At 38.6% G+C, this 18,279-nt stretch overlaps 1 long non-coding RNA gene across 1 annotated transcript; it reads right to left on the reverse strand.

Annotated features, from left to right (window-relative positions):
- Positions 1 to 1,676: 1,676 nt before the first annotated feature.
- On the reverse strand, positions 1,677 to 13,627 carry LOC123282116 (uncharacterized). Its single transcript, XR_006522080.2, has 3 exons — positions 13,515 to 13,627; positions 4,200 to 4,340; positions 1,677 to 2,392 (listed from the first exon to the last, which is right to left on the reverse strand). It is a non-coding gene; the product is annotated as an uncharacterized lncRNA (long non-coding RNA).
- Positions 13,628 to 18,279: the final 4,652 nt, after the last annotated feature.

Here is an 18,279-nt window from a genome sequence, read left to right on the forward strand (position 1 = left end):
ACATTAAATAAAAGTAGGGGACCATCTCAATCTACATTGCCACTTTAATCTCATTTACAACGAGTGGTTTGTATAAATGTCGCTTCAGTCAAACTGGTTGTACCATAGTTTTCCTACATGCAAATGTGGAACTGGCCTGGCATTTGCTGTTTTTGCTGCTCAGCCTTTAGTCCTCCTTTTCCTGATGTCAGGCAGGCCTCCAAAGGGAACCTCACTGCACGCACAGACCTCACGGGGTGAGGGAATTGACTTTACCAGGGTTCCTGGGGCACGTGACACAGACCCTCACCATCAGCATCCCTCTGCTTGTGTACCACACTGTAGCCGTAGCCTTCACTGTATCTGTGTGGAATGATTGGTTCAGACCAAATCAAAGCATTTTGAAGGAACTAAACATTGATGGGAAAGTGGTCGAGGATGGAAGCACTCTTTCCCGCTGGATCAGAATGAAGGTCAACGTAGAAATTAAAAGTGGGGATAAACCAAGTTCTGAGGGTGTCGTTGGGATACTGAGTCACACTTCCCCTGAAGCTCACATTCCTCTTAGGCTTTCCCGTTTCCTGAAGCAAGTTTCCCATTTCCAGAACTCTGTTTTCAGAAAACAATCAGAAATATGCAAAAAGTGTGTAATGTAAAAATATGTTCACTATGGGTTTATTATAATTGTGAAAAACTGAAGCAAAGTGAATTATTACACAGCCATTAAAAATAATATATTGTAATATCACTAATCATCGGGGAAATGCAAATCAAAACCACAATGAGCTGTCACCTCACACCTGTCAGAATAGCTATTATCAAAAAGACAGAAATAACAAATTTTGGTAAGGATGTGGAGAAAAGGGAACCCTTGTGCACTGTTGGTGGTAATGTAACTGTTACAGACACTATGGAAAACAGTATGGAGGTTCCTCAAAAAATTAAAAATAGAACTACCATATGTTCCAGCAATCCCACTTCTGGGTACATAGCCAAAGGAAATGAAGTCAGTATTGTGAAGCGATATCTACACTCCCATGTTCACTGCAGTGATATTTACAACAGTGAAGACATGGAAACAACCTGTGTCCTTTATGGATGAATGGATAAAGAAGATGTGATATATATGTATAATGGACTATCGTTAAACCATGAAAAAGGACATCCTGCCATTTGTAATGACAGGGTGGAACTTGAGGGCATTATCCTAAGTGAAATAAGCCAGAGAAAGACAAATACTGCATGGTATCACTTAAATGGGGAATCTAAAAACATCAAACTCATAGAAACAGAGAGTAGAAAAGTGGTTGCCAGGGGCTGGGGGGGTGAGGGGACTGGGGGCAGGTTGGTAAAAGGGTACAAACAATCAGTTACGAGGTGAGTAAGGTCTGAGGAGCTACTGTATAATGTAGTGACTATGGGTTGCTTACACTGTATTGTATAACTGAAATTTGCTAAGAGAATAGAACTTAGGTGTTCTCATCCAAAAAAAAAAAAGATAAATATGTGAGGCGACGGATGTCTTAGTTAACCAGATGAGGGGAGTCCTTTCACAATGTCTGCGTATATTAAATCATATTTACATCGTACAGTGTAAATATCTTACAATTCTATATGTTAATTATACTTCAATAAAGCTGGAATTTTTTAAAAAATCATGTGTGGTATAAAACAAAGTAATGATGTCAACAAATATTCACAATATGTAATTCTGGCTTTATTGGCTTTTGGTATGTTTAAATATCAGTATTTGCTCGGAAGAGCAGCTCAATTTTTACCCGAAACATAAATGTCTTTATATTTTATTATGAAAGTAGTGCATTGTTGTAAAATTGTAAATAATCTATAAAATTATGCAAATGTGAAAGTGAAAGTTGTGCTGTGATTTGTGTCTAACCCCCCCTCCCACCAGATATGACTAGTCACACTGTTTGTTGAAGATCAATATCCAGCCGGTTAGAATACGGGAGCGGGTGAGGTTGCTCATCGTAAAGCAGGGGTCCTGAGAGGATGATGATCCTTAATAGTTGTTGTTTTGATCAAATTATTTCTTAAATTTTATCTTGGAAAATATAAGGCAATAATCAGAAGTAGGCACATTGTATGTGTATATTTCATTGATTATATATTTGAACAATTAATGATATTTACTAAATTCCTGTCCCGTTAGAAAGGATTCAATAGAAGTGTTCAATGTGTGAGAAAGACTTTAAAAATCATTTGGGGAAACATGAGTTTCCTCTGTCTGTTCTAGGTGATTTGTGATCTAACCTGGAAGGAAGTCTTTGCTGATAAAAATAGTCCTGTTCCTTTTTCTTTCATCAACATTCCTTGATCGTCTGTGACATCCGGCAGTGTTCCAGGACACACTGTAAGGACCTTACTTCGGATTCCTTATCTTCAGTCCTAACAACTGTCAGGGTAAAGTGAACATAAAGCAGAAACTTGAACAACTGTCGTATTTTCTGTATTTCTATCTCTTCTCTTTTTATTCACACAAAATGCCATCTCATCACTTAAATGGTACTGAGAATAAACTACTTAAAAGAAATTTCTTTCTGACCATTCTAAAAAGGCTTTTCCCTGCTTTTTTTGTATGTGTTAAAATGATTGTGATGCTTAAGTGAAAGTTCAGAGAAATAGTTCAAGACTCCATAAAGTTTATCGGGAAAGACAATCTCTTTCCGTGGCTGCTGATGCTGGCACAGTGAACAGAAAGACAGGGTCGAGCACACACGTCCTCTCAGCCAGCCAGCGGTTGTTCTCAGAGCAATCCATGGCTTCTCCGTGTGGACCTGTGTGTTTCCTCCAGTCATTAGAATGGAGGACCACATACAATCAGTGATAAAAGGCAGATTCCAAATTTCACTCCTGCTCCCAGAACCTTTAGTTCTTTGCTTCCCAGGTAACTAACCAGAAGACCATCAAGATGAGAATGTGGACTGTGGATCCTCTGCAGCTGGCTTCAGGATATTCAGATTTGTGATTCACAGTTACAGTGAATGTTAAGGCTGTCAAGATGCTCCCAGGGAGGGGAACATTCTCTGGAACCAAGAGCATCAACTTCCCAGGACATCCAGAGATGGAAATGATCGTTTTGGCGGGACCGCCGGCTAATCGAACACCAAGTCTCCCTGGGCCCTGGGAGACTGTCTGTTGGACCAGGTGGTCTTGAACGCTCCTTTTTGCTGTTACTCCTTTGATTATGTGACTTGGCTAATCACTCACCTGTGCCTGCCCCTTTCTGGCACCTTGGGAGAGCAGAAAACACTCTCTTGCCCAAGATCGACACAGGCATGTGCTGTGATGATCAACGACCTATCCTCTTCATAAAAGAATGTGACTAACCTATGTCCTGAGGTTTGCAAAACCAAAAATTCACCTTCTGAAAGGTTCTTTTCTGTGATACTCAAGTCTGTAATATTTACAAGTTACATTTTGCCTCTTTCCTTAAACTTATTTATAATAAGCATCTACCAAATGGTGAAATGTTTTCTAAATGCCACTTGGTGAGGTAATCGCCGGTGGATAATCTCTGTGAGTAGTTTACACACCCAGAGAACATGCATGTCCACCTAATCCACACCAACACATAAAAGGAGTGGGACTTTGATTCATAAAATCCACTGCACGTTATTTAGAGAATCCCTTGCCTGACTTTTTTTTTTTTAAGTAATAATGACTTTAGTCCAGACTGAAGGAAGTCCATATTCTTTTGTGGTGGAAAAAAGAAGACCTTATTGTTGCTAAATATACACAGGGTCCTCACAGCAAAATGGAACAAAGATTGAGAAACATCATCAAATTTTTCTTTATTCAAAGAACACTGAAAATGGCAAATATTACAGACACTAAACCCCAGAAATTGAAAAGAGATAAAATTTACTGGCATATTGATGAAAGCCAGACATAGCTGGAAATTTTCCTTCTCCTTGCATGCACATAGGCAATCATGCAATCACAGATTTTGCTGGTGCTTCTGATTTGTTCAACAGTGTCCCTGATTCCTGTTCTATTGCTCTTAGATCTGCATCTTGAAGAGGTTTATTGTAAGACTTTTCCTCAGATCAGACAGATGAAAACTAAGCTTTCTATTTTTATTCATTTAAACAAGGACACTAAGACATTTGTAACTCAAAAAATGTTTAAATATGAGCTTGTGTTTGCTTTACAGCTGTGGCCCATTTGATTGGAATTTGTGATTGGTTGTGAAGTCCTACCTCCCTCTGAGGTATTTCTGATGTTATTCTGTCATATCCCAGGATGAACCAAGTTGGCTTGGCAGACGTAGCATCCAACATGACAAACAGGATGGTTGATGCTCCTGGTGTCTGGTGCTGGTGTCCGGCTAAGCCTTCCTGCTGAAATGAAGTGGAATGAAAAAGACTGCATTTAGGGAAAGAAAATATCACTGAAGCACTGAAGGTCTGAAGCAGCAGGAACTCTGAGGTCAATTACTGGATGAAAACAGAAAGATACAGGAAAGCCAGGGTGACACAGCCACTTCTGTCCCGAGGGTGCTGCCACTGCATCCTCACCTGGAGGACAGCCAGGGCAGGGCCCGCCCAGGGTGGGAAATCTTGGGGGGACACACTCCCTCTCCTGCTGACCCCTGAGGACTCCCAGGGGAGATGCTTTAGCGCTGCGCCAAGTCTTCCTCGATTTTATACATGGGACGCTGCCACAGCATGGCTTGATGAGTGGTATGTAGGTTCACACTCGGGATCCAAACCTGTGAACCCTGGGCCACCAAAGTGGAGCATGCGAACTTAACAACTATACCACCAGGCCATCCCCTTTTCACGTTTTTTTAATGTAACTTGATAAGCTACATCTAGAATATATATGGAATTGCAAAGTGCCATGAGTAGCCAGGATATCCTTGAATAAGGTGAGAAGACTGCTGTGTCGGCTATCAAGTTGTATGATACAGCTACATAATGTGGTGTTGGTGGACAAGTGAGCTAACTGAGTAGAACAGAAAACCTAGAAAGAGACTCGCATGCACGTGAATCATGGCCCTGTGATGTATGACAGAGACCACACTTTAGATCAGTGGGCAAGGATGGGTTTTTTCAATAAACAGTACTGAGAAAATTGACTAACCAGACAGAAAAAAAAGAAAGGAAAGAAAACAGACTCCTTGCTAACAACGTGCACAAAATTAATAAAGCAACTAAAGACTGAAATGTAAATTCCAATAACTGGAGCCAAACTCGGAGTCCAACTCAATTGATTTCCCTTTCTCTTGCGAGCATGTTCTATTTTCTTGGTTCTCCATGTGTCAGGTAGTTTTGGGCTGTGTCCTGGTTGTTATGCAAACAAAGCTGTGGAATTCAGAGTTCTCTTATTTTTCTCCACCATTACTGAGTCCTTTACTTAGTAGATGGTCTTCTTGGCTGGGCTGGAACTGCGGTTCCTGAGTGGAGTTTTAGTCTGTCCAGATCTCTGTCTTCAGCAGGTGACTCTCAGTTGGTTGCCTGCATGCGTCTTTCAGGGTCAGCCAGTCAGGAGGGGAGGCAGACTGTGGGGATCCCTTGTCTGGCTCTCTCACTTATGGAGTTTTGCCATTCTCTTCAGCGTTCATACCATGTTCCTGGCTCCAACCTTCTGGTTCCCCGTACCAAAACAGACTGCAAGTTATTCCATGTGGGTCCTCTTGGCACCTATCACTGTGCTTGCTGTGCAGACCACAGATTGAAGACCTAGAAACAGAAACTTATTATATAGCTCCCAGCCCCTCCTCCAAGAGCATGAACTCCCCTCAGAGTCTATATGCGTCAGTGCTCCGTCTGGTTCCTTCAGGGGGTTGCTTCTTGCCTCTTGTAATGCATCCAGGTTTTATACTTGTTTTCTGCAGGGGAGGGAAGGTCATCCAGTGGGTCTTAGTCCTTGATTACCAGAAGTAGAAACTCACAGACCAAATGTAAAAGTAAAAACTTTTAGAAGAGAGTGCTGGAGAATATCTTCATGGCCTCGGGGTAGGGAAAAATTTCTTAAACAAGATACAGTAAGTAATAACCACAAACGGACAAGTTTGCTAAATTTAACACATTAAAATTAAGAATTCTATTCATCAAAGCACACACACACAAAGAATGAAAAGATAAGACAGCCTGTGGGAAAAGATATTTGACAAAAAACTAGTATCTAGAATATATAAAGGGCCTCTACTACTCAGTGAGAAAAGCCAGAATGACCAACAGAAAAATGAGCAAAAAGACTTGAATGAGCATATCACAAAAAAGGTGATCAAGGGCCAGTGAACATGTGACCACGTGCTCAATCTTATCAGCCATCGGAGAAACACAAGCTAAAACTGCAGACGCAGGAGAGACATTCTGCCTTGCCATCACACCATAGAATGTAAAGCTGAGTACTACCAAATGTTGACAAGGACAAGGACACAGAGCATCGGGAACTCTCACTCAGAGCTGAAGGGAGGGGACTTGTGCAATCACTTTGAAGAGTTTAGTGTTATCCAGTGAGTTGACAATAATCATGCCCTATTTTTTACTCAGCAGTTCCGCTCCTAGGATATACCTCAAATACAAGTGTTGATGTGTAGAAAGATATATGCACACTTTCATAGTGGTATTACTCATAATGGCACCATGTGGGAAGAACTCAAATGCCCATCAATAGGAGAATGGATCCAGAAGTGGAAGATTATTTATTCAATGGGATTCTATTCCACCATGAAAATAAATGAACGCCAGATATAGAAAACAACATGGATGAATCAGGCAAACAAAATATTGGGGGGAAAAAGCAAATCCCCAAAGAATATGTACAGTATGATTCAATTTACATAGCATTCAGAAACGGACAAAATGAAGCTGTCTATTCTATGGAGGCACACACATGTTGTAAAACGAGGAAGAAAAGGCAGTGATCGCTAAAAATGTCAGAGGCCTGGGGTGCGTGTGATGGGGAAGAGGTAAATGGGGATTTGGGGTGTTCTGTCTCTTGTTCTGGATGGTGGTCACAGGTGTTAGATTTACCTCCACTGGTTAAACTGCACACAAAGTCATATTCATGTACATATTCATGAATGTCACCATTAAAAATATTAAAAGAGAGAAAGATAATTATATTCTAGTATTAAAATCGACAGGAGCAAAATTATTAATCATTTTAGTTTGAAAGTGATAAGACAAGAAAAGCATTTCAGACCCTCTCCCTGCTCTTCTCTTCCTGGGCCCGGACAGCTGAAAGTCACCATGCGGCACAGTCTGGACAAGCAGATGTGGGGAAGTCCCCGGCTAAGATTTCCTGTCCAGAGAAGCAGTCAAAGCCTCACAGAAAGATATTTCTTTTCCCCTGCACACTTCCCTTCACCCTTTTCCTCTTTCTCCAGCCACAAATGCAGGGCCGTCTTGCTACTGTGAGCTGACAAGCAGAAGGGTGGAGAGTGGGAAGGTGGGACAATCTGGTCCCTGATGGCGTTGCTGAGCTACCATGCTGGCCATGTGTGCCTACTCTAGGTTCCAGTTGGGTCAAACAGAGAAACACTGTTTGCTGTTGTTGAGTTTTCTGTAAGGAATAGCTATTAGTAAACAATGGCCTGGACAGACAAATGGACAAACTCCATTTGAAGCTCTACAACTTAACGTTGCAGATCCAATGTGGACAAGTCACTTAACCTTGATTGTTCTTGTGTTCCTTTTTTAAAAAAATCAATTGATTGGTTGGTTCAGAAAACCTCTAAGCGTCCATCTAGCTGGAGTCTCTGACTGGATAGCAGTGTTCACTTTTCCACATTCACTGGGAAGAGTGCAATGCATCAGCTTAAAAAATTTAGTGAAACACAATTCAGTGACTATGCTATCTAAACTTCTATTATTCTAATTCCATGAACTATTTAAAAATAGAGCAATAAAAAAACCAACTAGGATCTGGAGACGTATAGAACAGTACTTTTCACGTTTCTAACAGCATTTGTTCAAAGAGAGGTATATTTTTTAATAGCTGTTGGATTGGATTCTTGCAGAGCCCAAGCTATTCTCCTGGTGATAAGTTAGGCATTTTTAGAAACCACATTAACTCCTACAGTCCGTAATCCAGAGCAAACTGAAGTAGAAACTTAGAACGTCTGCATTTTTGACCATGTCCTTTCCATTTCTCTTCTGACCATCCATTTAATGTTGGTGACCTCCAGGTTCATTCTTGGATCATTGATCTCATCCTACCTGATCTAGCAGAGCAACTTCAGCCTTTCCCAAGGTTTCAGCTACCGCTTATATACTAATTACTCTTAAATCTTTATCTCTAGTTCTGAGTATGCCTCTGAGTTCTGGATGTATATGTCTAACAACCTACTGAAATTTTCAGTTTCTTAAATTCTACATGCTTCAGATTAACTTATCATCTTCTTTCACAAAACTGCTGCTCTTCCTTTCTTCAGATCTTGGTGATTAGCACCATCAGTTGTCACAAGAGGGGCCTCAGTGATGCAAATTGGTCAGTACCAGGGCTTTAATTTTAGTTTGGAAACCAACTAAGGGAATCAGGACCACAGGGAGTGAGAGGGTGAGTGAAAATCATTGAGCGTTCAGAGTTGTTGTGGGAAAACAAAACCTCCCATCAAATCTGATGAGCAGGGACAGGGCTGAAATTGAGAGATAAAATCAAGAGTCAGGTCAGTGGTGAGGAGGAAGTGACTTTGTTTATTTTTGGTGAGGAGGAGTGGCCCTAACATCTGTGCCAATCTTCCTCTTTTTGCTTGAGGAAGACTGTTGCTGAGCTAACATCTGTGCTAATCTTCCTCTGTTTTGTTTGTAGGATGCCACCACACATGGCTTGATGGGCAGTGTCAAGGTCCATGCCTGTGATCTGAACCCGTGAACTCCAGGCCACCCAAGTGGAGCCCACGAACTTAACCATTACACCACCAGGCCAGCCCCAGAAGTGACTTTAATAGGACGAAGGAGAGAGTGAAGTTAGAAGAGCAGCAATGCTGGAGAGGCTGCAGCTTGCCCCCAGGCTGTCAGCTGCATGTGGCAGCCATACCTGTCATCTCCCTGAATGTGCCTGCTCTCATTCCTCTTGCATTTGCACTTGCTGTTTCCTCTTCCTGATGGGCCCACATTTTTGCCTTTGTCTGGACTTTCCTCCTAATTGTTGTAGACTCAGATGAAGCATCTTCTCTGCGAAAACTTACCTCACACTCTAGACAGTTTCCCTACTCTGCCTGTATCTCGTACATGCCTCTTTGTCTGCAGTCCCGACATTTTTTATATCTGTTTACATTTTTCTTTTCTTTTAGTTTTATTTTAAAAAGTAATATATATGAAAATGCTTTGAAGTTAAATAATGCCTCTGGTTTCCAGAAACAGCAGACTGGTTTAGTGAGATTAACTCTCCAGCTAAAAACAATGAAAAATATTATATAACATAGTTTTACATATTTAAAAAAAATAACTTTAAGGGCCAGCCCGGTGGCGTAGCAAAGTTCGCGTACTCTGCTTAGGCCACCTGGGGTTTGCTGGTTTGGATCCCTGGTGCGGACCTACGTACCACTTATCAAGCCATGCTGTGGCTGGCGTCCCATATATAAAGTAGAGGAAGATGGGCACAGATGTTAGCTCAGGGCCAGCCTTTCTCAAAAAATAAATAAATACAACTTTAAAAGTATCAAAAATCTGAAAAGACAGTAGAAAATCCAAGTTATTGCATGAAAGTCTGCAATGAGAGCTATGAGCATATGTATGTGCTGTATACGTATGAGAGTGTATGTGCTCACCAAAGGTGCTCATGTCCTGAGGGCATTTGCTGTATCTATGCTTGGGTTTTGGTTCTGCAGCCACGTAGTACAAGAGGAACAGAAGTCAGTCCTGGTATCCAAGGTCTTAAAGGAGACATCAAGCTGGGATCCCTAAAGGGAATCATACTCGGAGTAAGGGTGAACCATATCTAAACCCACCCTCTACCCCAACCATAGGGGATTTAAAAAACACTGCCTTGGAGAGAAACAGAGCAAGAGAAGAATAATGAAAGAACAAAATTCCAGAGAATTTGGGGCCACCGATCAGCTCTTACAAAGATTTGCACCTGGGTACACATGGTCTAGAACTCAAAGGCCAAGGAAAATCAAACTACAGAATTGGTTTGAGATGGTTGCAACTGTTAGTATCCCAAACATTCTTAAAAAGGAAAAGTAAATGTTCTCTGAAGGAGACATATCCATCCTAGACTTTGGGCAACCAACAAGCAAAAGTAATTGTCAATTACAAACATGTAATTTTCTTGTTTTCCTGACAAGCAGGAAGACAGAGATGACAAGACACCAAACTGATAGTGGTGGAGGGTGGTAGGAAGACAACATGAATGAGAACTGAGAGATGCAAAACAGCAGAAACAGAACTGTAAGAATTTCAAAGAGCAGAATTATCAGACACACATTTTAAACAACTAAACATATCATGTTTAAAGAAATAAAATAAAAACTTGAAATATATGCAGGAAACATGAAATTATAAAGAGGGATGTAGTTTACTTGAAAAACAGAACTTCTACAAATGAATAAATAATCGAAATTTGAAACTCAATGGATACCTTATAAGGTAATAATTATAATTAAAAAATTATAATTATAAAAAAATAATTATAAGACATAGAGAAAACCTTAAAATCCACCAAATAAAATGGACAGATCACTGTCAAATGACTGACAATTACACACAGCTAGATTCTCAACTACAATGTTCAAAGCAGAAAACAGTGCATTGATATCGTCAATTGCCAGCCTAGAATTCTATATCTAGTGAATCTATACCTCATGAATGAGAGTCAAATAAAGGCATTTTCCAGACAAATCAAAACTAAAAGAATTCATCACCAACTGACCCTCACCAATGAGTATTCTAAAGGAGATCCCAAGCCGAAGACAAGCGATCACAGATGCAGGTTTTGAGATTGAGCTCATGAGTGGCCAAGTCAAACTTGCACAGCTCACTGGCCTGCAGTTCTAGGGTGAGAGCTGTAGAATTTCGAAAAAGAATTAATAACAAAGAGAGAACTGAATATCCAGGTAAATGGAAATGAACAAAAACTGAATGTAATATTAATAACAATATTTAGTGGGGCCTAAAAAGGAGAGAGAAATTATGGATGTAGTGGAGTTAAATTATTCTAAGGTCCTTGTATTATCCAAGAAACTAATAAAGGTTTTGATTATCTTTTTTTTTTTTTAAAGATTGGCGCCTGAGCTAACAACTGTTGCCAATCTTTTTGTTTTTGTTTTTGTTTTTTCTCCCCAAATTCCCCAAGTACCTAGTTGTATATTTTAGTTGTAGGTCCTTCTAGTTGTGGCACGTGGGACGCCGCCTCAGCGTGGCCTGATGAGCGGTGCCATGTCCACGCCCAGTATCCGAACCAGAAAAACCCTGGGCCGCCGCAGAAGAGTGTGAGAACTTAACCACTCGGCCACGGGGCCGGCCCCTTGATTATCTTTATATCTTGATAATTTAACTATTGATGTTATAATTTCTAGAATAACCAGCAAAATAAGATAATTAAATGCACAACTTCCAAATGATTAGAGGGAAAAATTGAATGATAAGGAATTCTTAGCCAATCAAAATACTACAAAAAAGGAGAGAAAAAAATAGAAGAGATGAGAAATCACAAAATAAGATGGCAGATTTAAACCTAAATATCTTAATAATTACATGAAATGTAAATGACTAAATTTTTGACTTAAAAAGACAAAGAATGCTATATTGAATTTTTAAAATTGAACTGTACACATCCAGAGAATACAGGGAGAATAATAATAAAAGAATGGAAAGAATATAACATTTGTACTTGCTAAAGTATTTGGTATAAATAGATTAATATCAGACAAACTATAAGGCAAAAAACATTGTGAAAGATAAGGAAGGATGCTTCATGATAATAAAAATTTCAATTAATCAGGAAGAAATGATTATCTAATATGTATGCACCTCATAAAATAACACCAAAATATGAAACAAAAACTTGATAGAACTACACAGAGAAATAGGCAAATTCACAGAAATAGGGGAAAGTTTTACCATACCCCTCTCAGTGATTGATAGAAATAATCAGACCAACAAAAAGTTGGTTACGATATAAAAGATGGAACAATTTAACGACAAACTAGATTTATGGGCATCTATTGAGCAATGGAACCAACTGCAAAAACCACATTATTTTCTAGTACACACAAAGCATTTACAAACAATGATAAAAAGGCAAGAGTTAATACATTTCAAAGGATTGAAACATTATCCAAATATTTTCTGATTATAATGAAATTAAAGGAGAAATCAACAACAAAACGACAGGTAGAAAATTCTCGCATCTTTGGAAATTAACAACATCATTCTAAGTCAGTCTTATGTCAAGTAATAAATTATGATAAAAATTAAATTTTGGTGGCTGGCCGCATGGCCAAGTGGTTAAGTTCACGAGATCTGCTTTGGCGGCCCAGGGTTTCACTGGTTTGCATCCTGGGCAGGGACATGGCACTGCTCATCAGGCCATGTTGAGGCGGCATCGCACATGCCACAACTAGAAGGACCAACAATTAGAAGTATACAGCCTAGGTACTGGGGAGATTTGGGGAGAAAAACCAGAAAAAAAAGTTTGGCAACAGTTGTTTGTTCAGGTGCCAATCTTTAAAAAGAAAATTAAATTTTGAACTGAATAATGAAATGCTGCATATTAAAACTATGGATCAAGCCAGAGAAGTAATAAAGAAAAATGTATAGCTTTGTACCATATATTAGAAAAGAAGACAGGCTGATAATTAATAAGCTTAATATCTATCAAAAAAGTTTAAAAAGCAAACACAAAATTAACCCAAAAAAAGAAAAAGAAAATAAATAATAAAGATAGGAGCAGTAATTAAGTGAATGAAACAAAAAACAAACACGATAGGAAGGATCTAGATAGCTAAAGATCTGTTCTTCAATAACTAATAAAATTGACAAAACCTCTTGTGAAATTGATAAAAAATAGAGAGAAGGTACAAATAATTGATCCTGGAATAAAAAAGAGAATATCACTATAGATGCCACACACACACAAACATATTAGAAAAAAAGATATTGCTAAAACTTTATACAATAAATTTGAAAATATGGATCAAGTGGACAAATTTGGGGAGATGTATACCAAGACTGGCTCAAGAAGAAACGGAAAACTGCAACAGTCCAAAACCTTGAAAGAATTAAGTCAGTATTACATGGCTTCCCTTAAAAGAAAACTCCAGGCCAGCTGGGTTCACTATGCAGTTATTCTAAACATTCAGGGAGGAAACAATGGTTTTCTTACACACACTCCTCCAGACAACAGAAGAAACATTTCGCAATTTATTTTATGATATAGCAAAAGCTTGGTACAAAAGACAAATATTTCCAGGCTAATTTCACTCATGGACACAGATGTAAAACTTTTCAAAATTTAGTAAAGCCCCACCACAATTTGATAAAGAGACTCAAATAACATCAATTGTATAAACGCAGGTCCCATTATCGTGAAGTCATGAGTGGCCACGTCACACTTACCCAGATCCCTGGCTTGTCACTCTCGGGTGAGAGCTGTGGAACTGCAGGTGCCCTCAGTCCCTGCTGTGGCTTTATATGGGAGGGGTTCATTTTTATATGGGAGGGGTTTCGTTTTTATATGGGAGGGTTTCATTTTTATATGGGAGGGTGTCATTCTTATATGGGAGGGTTTCATTTTTATATGGGAGGGTTTCATTTTTATATGGGAGGGTGTCATTTTTATATGGGAGGGGTTCATTTTTATATGGGAGGGTGTCATTTTTATATGGGAGGGGTTTCATTTTTATATGGGAGGGGTTCATTTTTATATGGGAGGGGTTTCGTTTTTATATGGGAGGGTTTCATTTTTATATGGGAGGGTTTCATTCTTATATGGGAGGGTTTCATTCTTATATGGGAGGGTTTCATTTTTATATGGGAGGGTTTCATTTTTATATGGGAGGGTTTCATTCTTATGTGGGAGGGGTTTCATTTTTATGTGGGAGGGTTTCATTTTTATGTGGGAGGGTTTCATTTTTATGTGGGAGGGTTTCATTTTTATGTGGGAGGGTTTCATTTTTATGTGGGAGGGTTTCATTTTTATGTGGGAGGGTTTCATTTTTATGTGGGAGGGTTTCATTATTATGTGGGAGGGGTTTCATTTTTATGTGGGAGGGTTTCATTTTTATGTGGGAGGGTTTCATTTTTATGTGGGAGGGTTTCATTTTTATGTGGGAGGGTTTCATTTTTATATGGGAGGGTTTCATTTTTCTCCTCTTCTTTTCTTTTCCCTCCCCTCTTCTTTCTTTATGTTTTTTGTCTGTTTATCAACTTTTGGCTTAAATGCCAGTGGGGAAAATTCTGATTCTTGTGGTGACTCAGCTCTCAAAGACGTTGACATGGATCAGAAACCCTCTGATTAAGCTGAGAGAATATTGGGGTGCAGGGACCTGTCCTCTACGTCTCCATTTTCCAGGAAATAATTGATTACTTACAGCTACCCGGCCCCCTCCAGATCCCTGAAGAGGTTAAGAACTTTAATCAGGCTCTGTTTGAGAAAGCAGAGGAAAAATTGCCAATGTCTTACTCTCAATTTCAGGTTATTTTTGGGGAGTTATTGATAAGTTTTACTGTAATAGTAAGCCAAATTCAGCAATATGTTAAAACGACAATACAATTTGATGAAGTCAGAATTATCCAAGGAATGCAAGGTTGATTTAACATTTAAAAAAATCAGTTAGCAATTTTCCATATTAGCAGGTTGATACAGGAAAAAATTCTATGATCATCCCTATAGATGTAAGAAAAGCATTTGATAAAATTCAGTACAAGCTTAAAAACTGAGTAAACTGAATCAGATAAAGAGAAGCTACAAAAATCTACAATAAATATCAAATTTAACAAATGTTTGAGAACTTTCCCTTTGAGATGATGAACAAGAAAAGACCACCTCCTATCACCCCTGTCACCATGGCTGCTCCACACTGTACATGAGGTCCTGGCTATGCACAGAGAGAAGAAAAAAATCAAGACTGTTAACTTTGGAAAGGAAGAAGCCAAACTATGACTGTTGTCAGATAAAATGATTGTCTCTGTATTAAATAAAAAAATTTTACAGATAAAATATTAGAATTAATAAGAAAGTTTATAACAGGGTTACCAAAAAATAAAATCAGTATCAAAATTCAATTGTATTTCTATATAAGAGCAACAAATAGAAAATGTAATTTTAAAATATACTATTTACAAATAGCATCCAAACATAGCAATTAGAACAAACATAAAAGAATGATGTGAAAGGCATTTATGAGGAGACATTATTGAAAACCTAAACAAATGGAGAACTATGCCATGTTTATGGAATGGAAAATTCAAAATGCAAAGAGGTTGTTTATCTCTAAATTGATTTCTAGATTCAAAGCAATCCCATTCAAAATCCCAAGAGGTATTTTGTGGAAGTGACATGTAATGGGATAATTCAAAATATTAAAAAATTCCAGGGAGAAGAATAGCCAAGGCATTGAAGGAGGAGGAGGAGAAAGGAGGAGGTAAAGGAAGAGGAGAAGGAGGGGATGAGAGGGCTCGGTCTGCCCAAGGTTAGATATCGTAAAGCTGTATTGATCAATACAAGGTCAGTGCTGGAATAGACAAATAGATGAGTGGAACAGAAAAGAGAGCCTATATATGCATGGTGATATATGGCATAGGGAGTAACTCAGAGCAGTGGGGGAAAGTTGCTCTTATGTTCACCAGGATATTATCTATGAGATATTTATATACCATATATATCAGCTGTAATCATGTAATACTAAATTGTATCATGCTATTATATATTGTTCCCATAATAGTCCAAACCTGGAAACAACCCACATGTCCATCAACAGTGGAATGAGAGAATAGATCAATAAACTCTGATACACTTATTTAAAAAAGATATTTATTTAGAGCCAAAAACAAAAACAAAAAACCAGTAGGCTACTTGAAACAATATGGATGAACCCATAAAATTAAAGTTGAATGAATAAAAAACAAAACATAGAATTTATAGTATAATGCTATCTATATAAAGTCCAACCGTAAGTGAAATTAAACTATATTTTATGGGGATGCATGCAAAGATGGAATTACCATACAAGACAGGAGAACAATCTCTCTTGGTGGAAATAAGGGTGTTGTATTCAGGAAGGACTTCTGGGATCAAATAATGTTCAATTTCTTGACTGGGTTCATAGTTACTTGGCTTTCTAACTATTTATTAAAGGTTACCAATAACACTTATGCACACTTCTGTATATTATATTTTGCAACAGAAATTTTAAAAATATAGTATAATTCGACTTCCAATGAAAATCCATTTTCTGACATGGTTGAGAACTAGTGGTGTTCTACTTATTTGTTAAATGCCAAAACATTTATGCACATTTCTGTATATGTTATCTTTCACAACAAAAGTATATAATTTTATGATTAGACTCCAAATAAAAAAAGCAGTTCCCCAACCTGTCTGGTCTTACTTCCTAGGGGCTCACACAGTCGGATTTCTGATGTTTCTTTTAGTATTTCCTTCTATATTTCTAAATATAAGCTTGTAGTGCTATGTTTTTATTTTTCCCTTTTAGATCCTATTACCGACTGTCTACATCCTCAAGGTGAGGACATACTTTCTTATCTAACTCTCTCTCTAGGCTCACACACACGTTTCCTGTTCTCTTCCACCCCAACTATATTGCTTTTTGTTTACGTCAATTTTCAGAATTTATATTATTATGACTACGTAAATATTATTCATCACCAAAATAATTCAACCCCAAACTCCTCTCAATGTGTTCATTGTATTAGTTTCTTTTTTTTCCCCTTGGAGACATCCCTCCAGGATTCCTCATTCTTTTTCTCCAGTTTGGACTGGTGTTTGCGTTATTACACTTATGAAGTATTTTTCAGAGACTTCTTCTACCAGCCATGAGACTGTAAGTGATACCAGACTTGCCCTCCACTGAAAACAAGTACAAAATTAGATAACGTGCTACAACTCTTTTCAGTCTTTGAAAAATGAGCATCCCAGGAGAAAAGAGATTCAGAAGGTGAGCCCAGTTGCCCACGACCCTTCTGGCTTTCAGCCTGGAGGTGGTCTTGCCAAGCTGAGGAGGAAGGGGTTGAAGTTCAGATCTCTGAAGTGGTTGGAATTTGTTGGACAGGATTTCTGAGAAGGGGAGCTCCACAGAGAGGAGCACCAAGAAGTCTGCACAGGGATTCTTTGTGGGTCCTGGGCTGCACAGCAAAGGGTGAAACTCTGTGAGGCTAGCAGAGATCACCTGCTGCAGGCTGGCAGCTCAGTGGTGACACCAGGAGGCATGCAGTTCTGGGAGACATTGAAGCACCAGCCTAGGCAGTGGAGAGACCTCACTGAAAATTTTGGAACAGAGTTGAGATTCCAGAAATGCCAAATCTTAAGAGTAAGGTCCACACTCTACAGGAAGGGACATATCCCAAACGTAAGTTCTAAACCAAAATAGGCCCACTCCAAGAAAAAATAAAACCAAGACTGACAAGAGCAAAGTAAGGATGAATAATCTCACTGCCTGCCCGAAAAAACTGTGAGGGGAGACGTGATTTTCTCTCCCCACCACATGTCATACGCAATGTCCAGCATACAATAAAAAGTTGCTACATGTGCAAAGAAGTGGGAAAATATGAACCATAATCAATAGAAAATACAGTTTTTGGAAACTGATCATTGGTTCCCTAGATGTTGGAATTAACAAGCAAGAACTTTCAAGCAACTATGTAAGTATGCATATTTATAACAGCTGTTTGAATAAGTGGTCATGATGAGTAAATAAATGGGAAATCTCAACAGAGAAATGTAGATTATAAAAAAAGAACCAAAGGGAAGTTAGAAAACTGAAAAGTGCAATATATGAAATGAAAAATTAGTAGGATGAGCTAAATAATGAATTTCAAATGTTAGAAAGAAGGGTCAATGAGCCATTCAATCCAAAAAACAAAAAGAAAAAATATTAAAAAAAAATAAAACATGAACAGAGTCACATTGACCTGTAGGACAATATCAATCAGGACAACTGAAGTGTAGGAAGAATCTAGAAGGAGAGGAAAGCAAGAATGAGCAGAAAATAAATGTGGAAGAATAGTTGGAAATTACCCAAATTTTGTGAAAAGCACAAACTTACAGATCAAAAAATCTCAGCAAATTCTAAGTAGGATAAATACAAAGAAAACAACACTCAGGCAAATCATGGTCAAATCGTTGAAACCAAAGATAAAGAGA

The sequence above is a fragment of the Equus asinus genome, chromosome 29, assembly GCF_041296235.1.
Source record: "Equus asinus isolate D_3611 breed Donkey chromosome 29, EquAss-T2T_v2, whole genome shotgun sequence".
Lineage (NCBI taxonomy): Eukaryota > Metazoa > Chordata > Mammalia > Perissodactyla > Equidae > Equus > Equus asinus.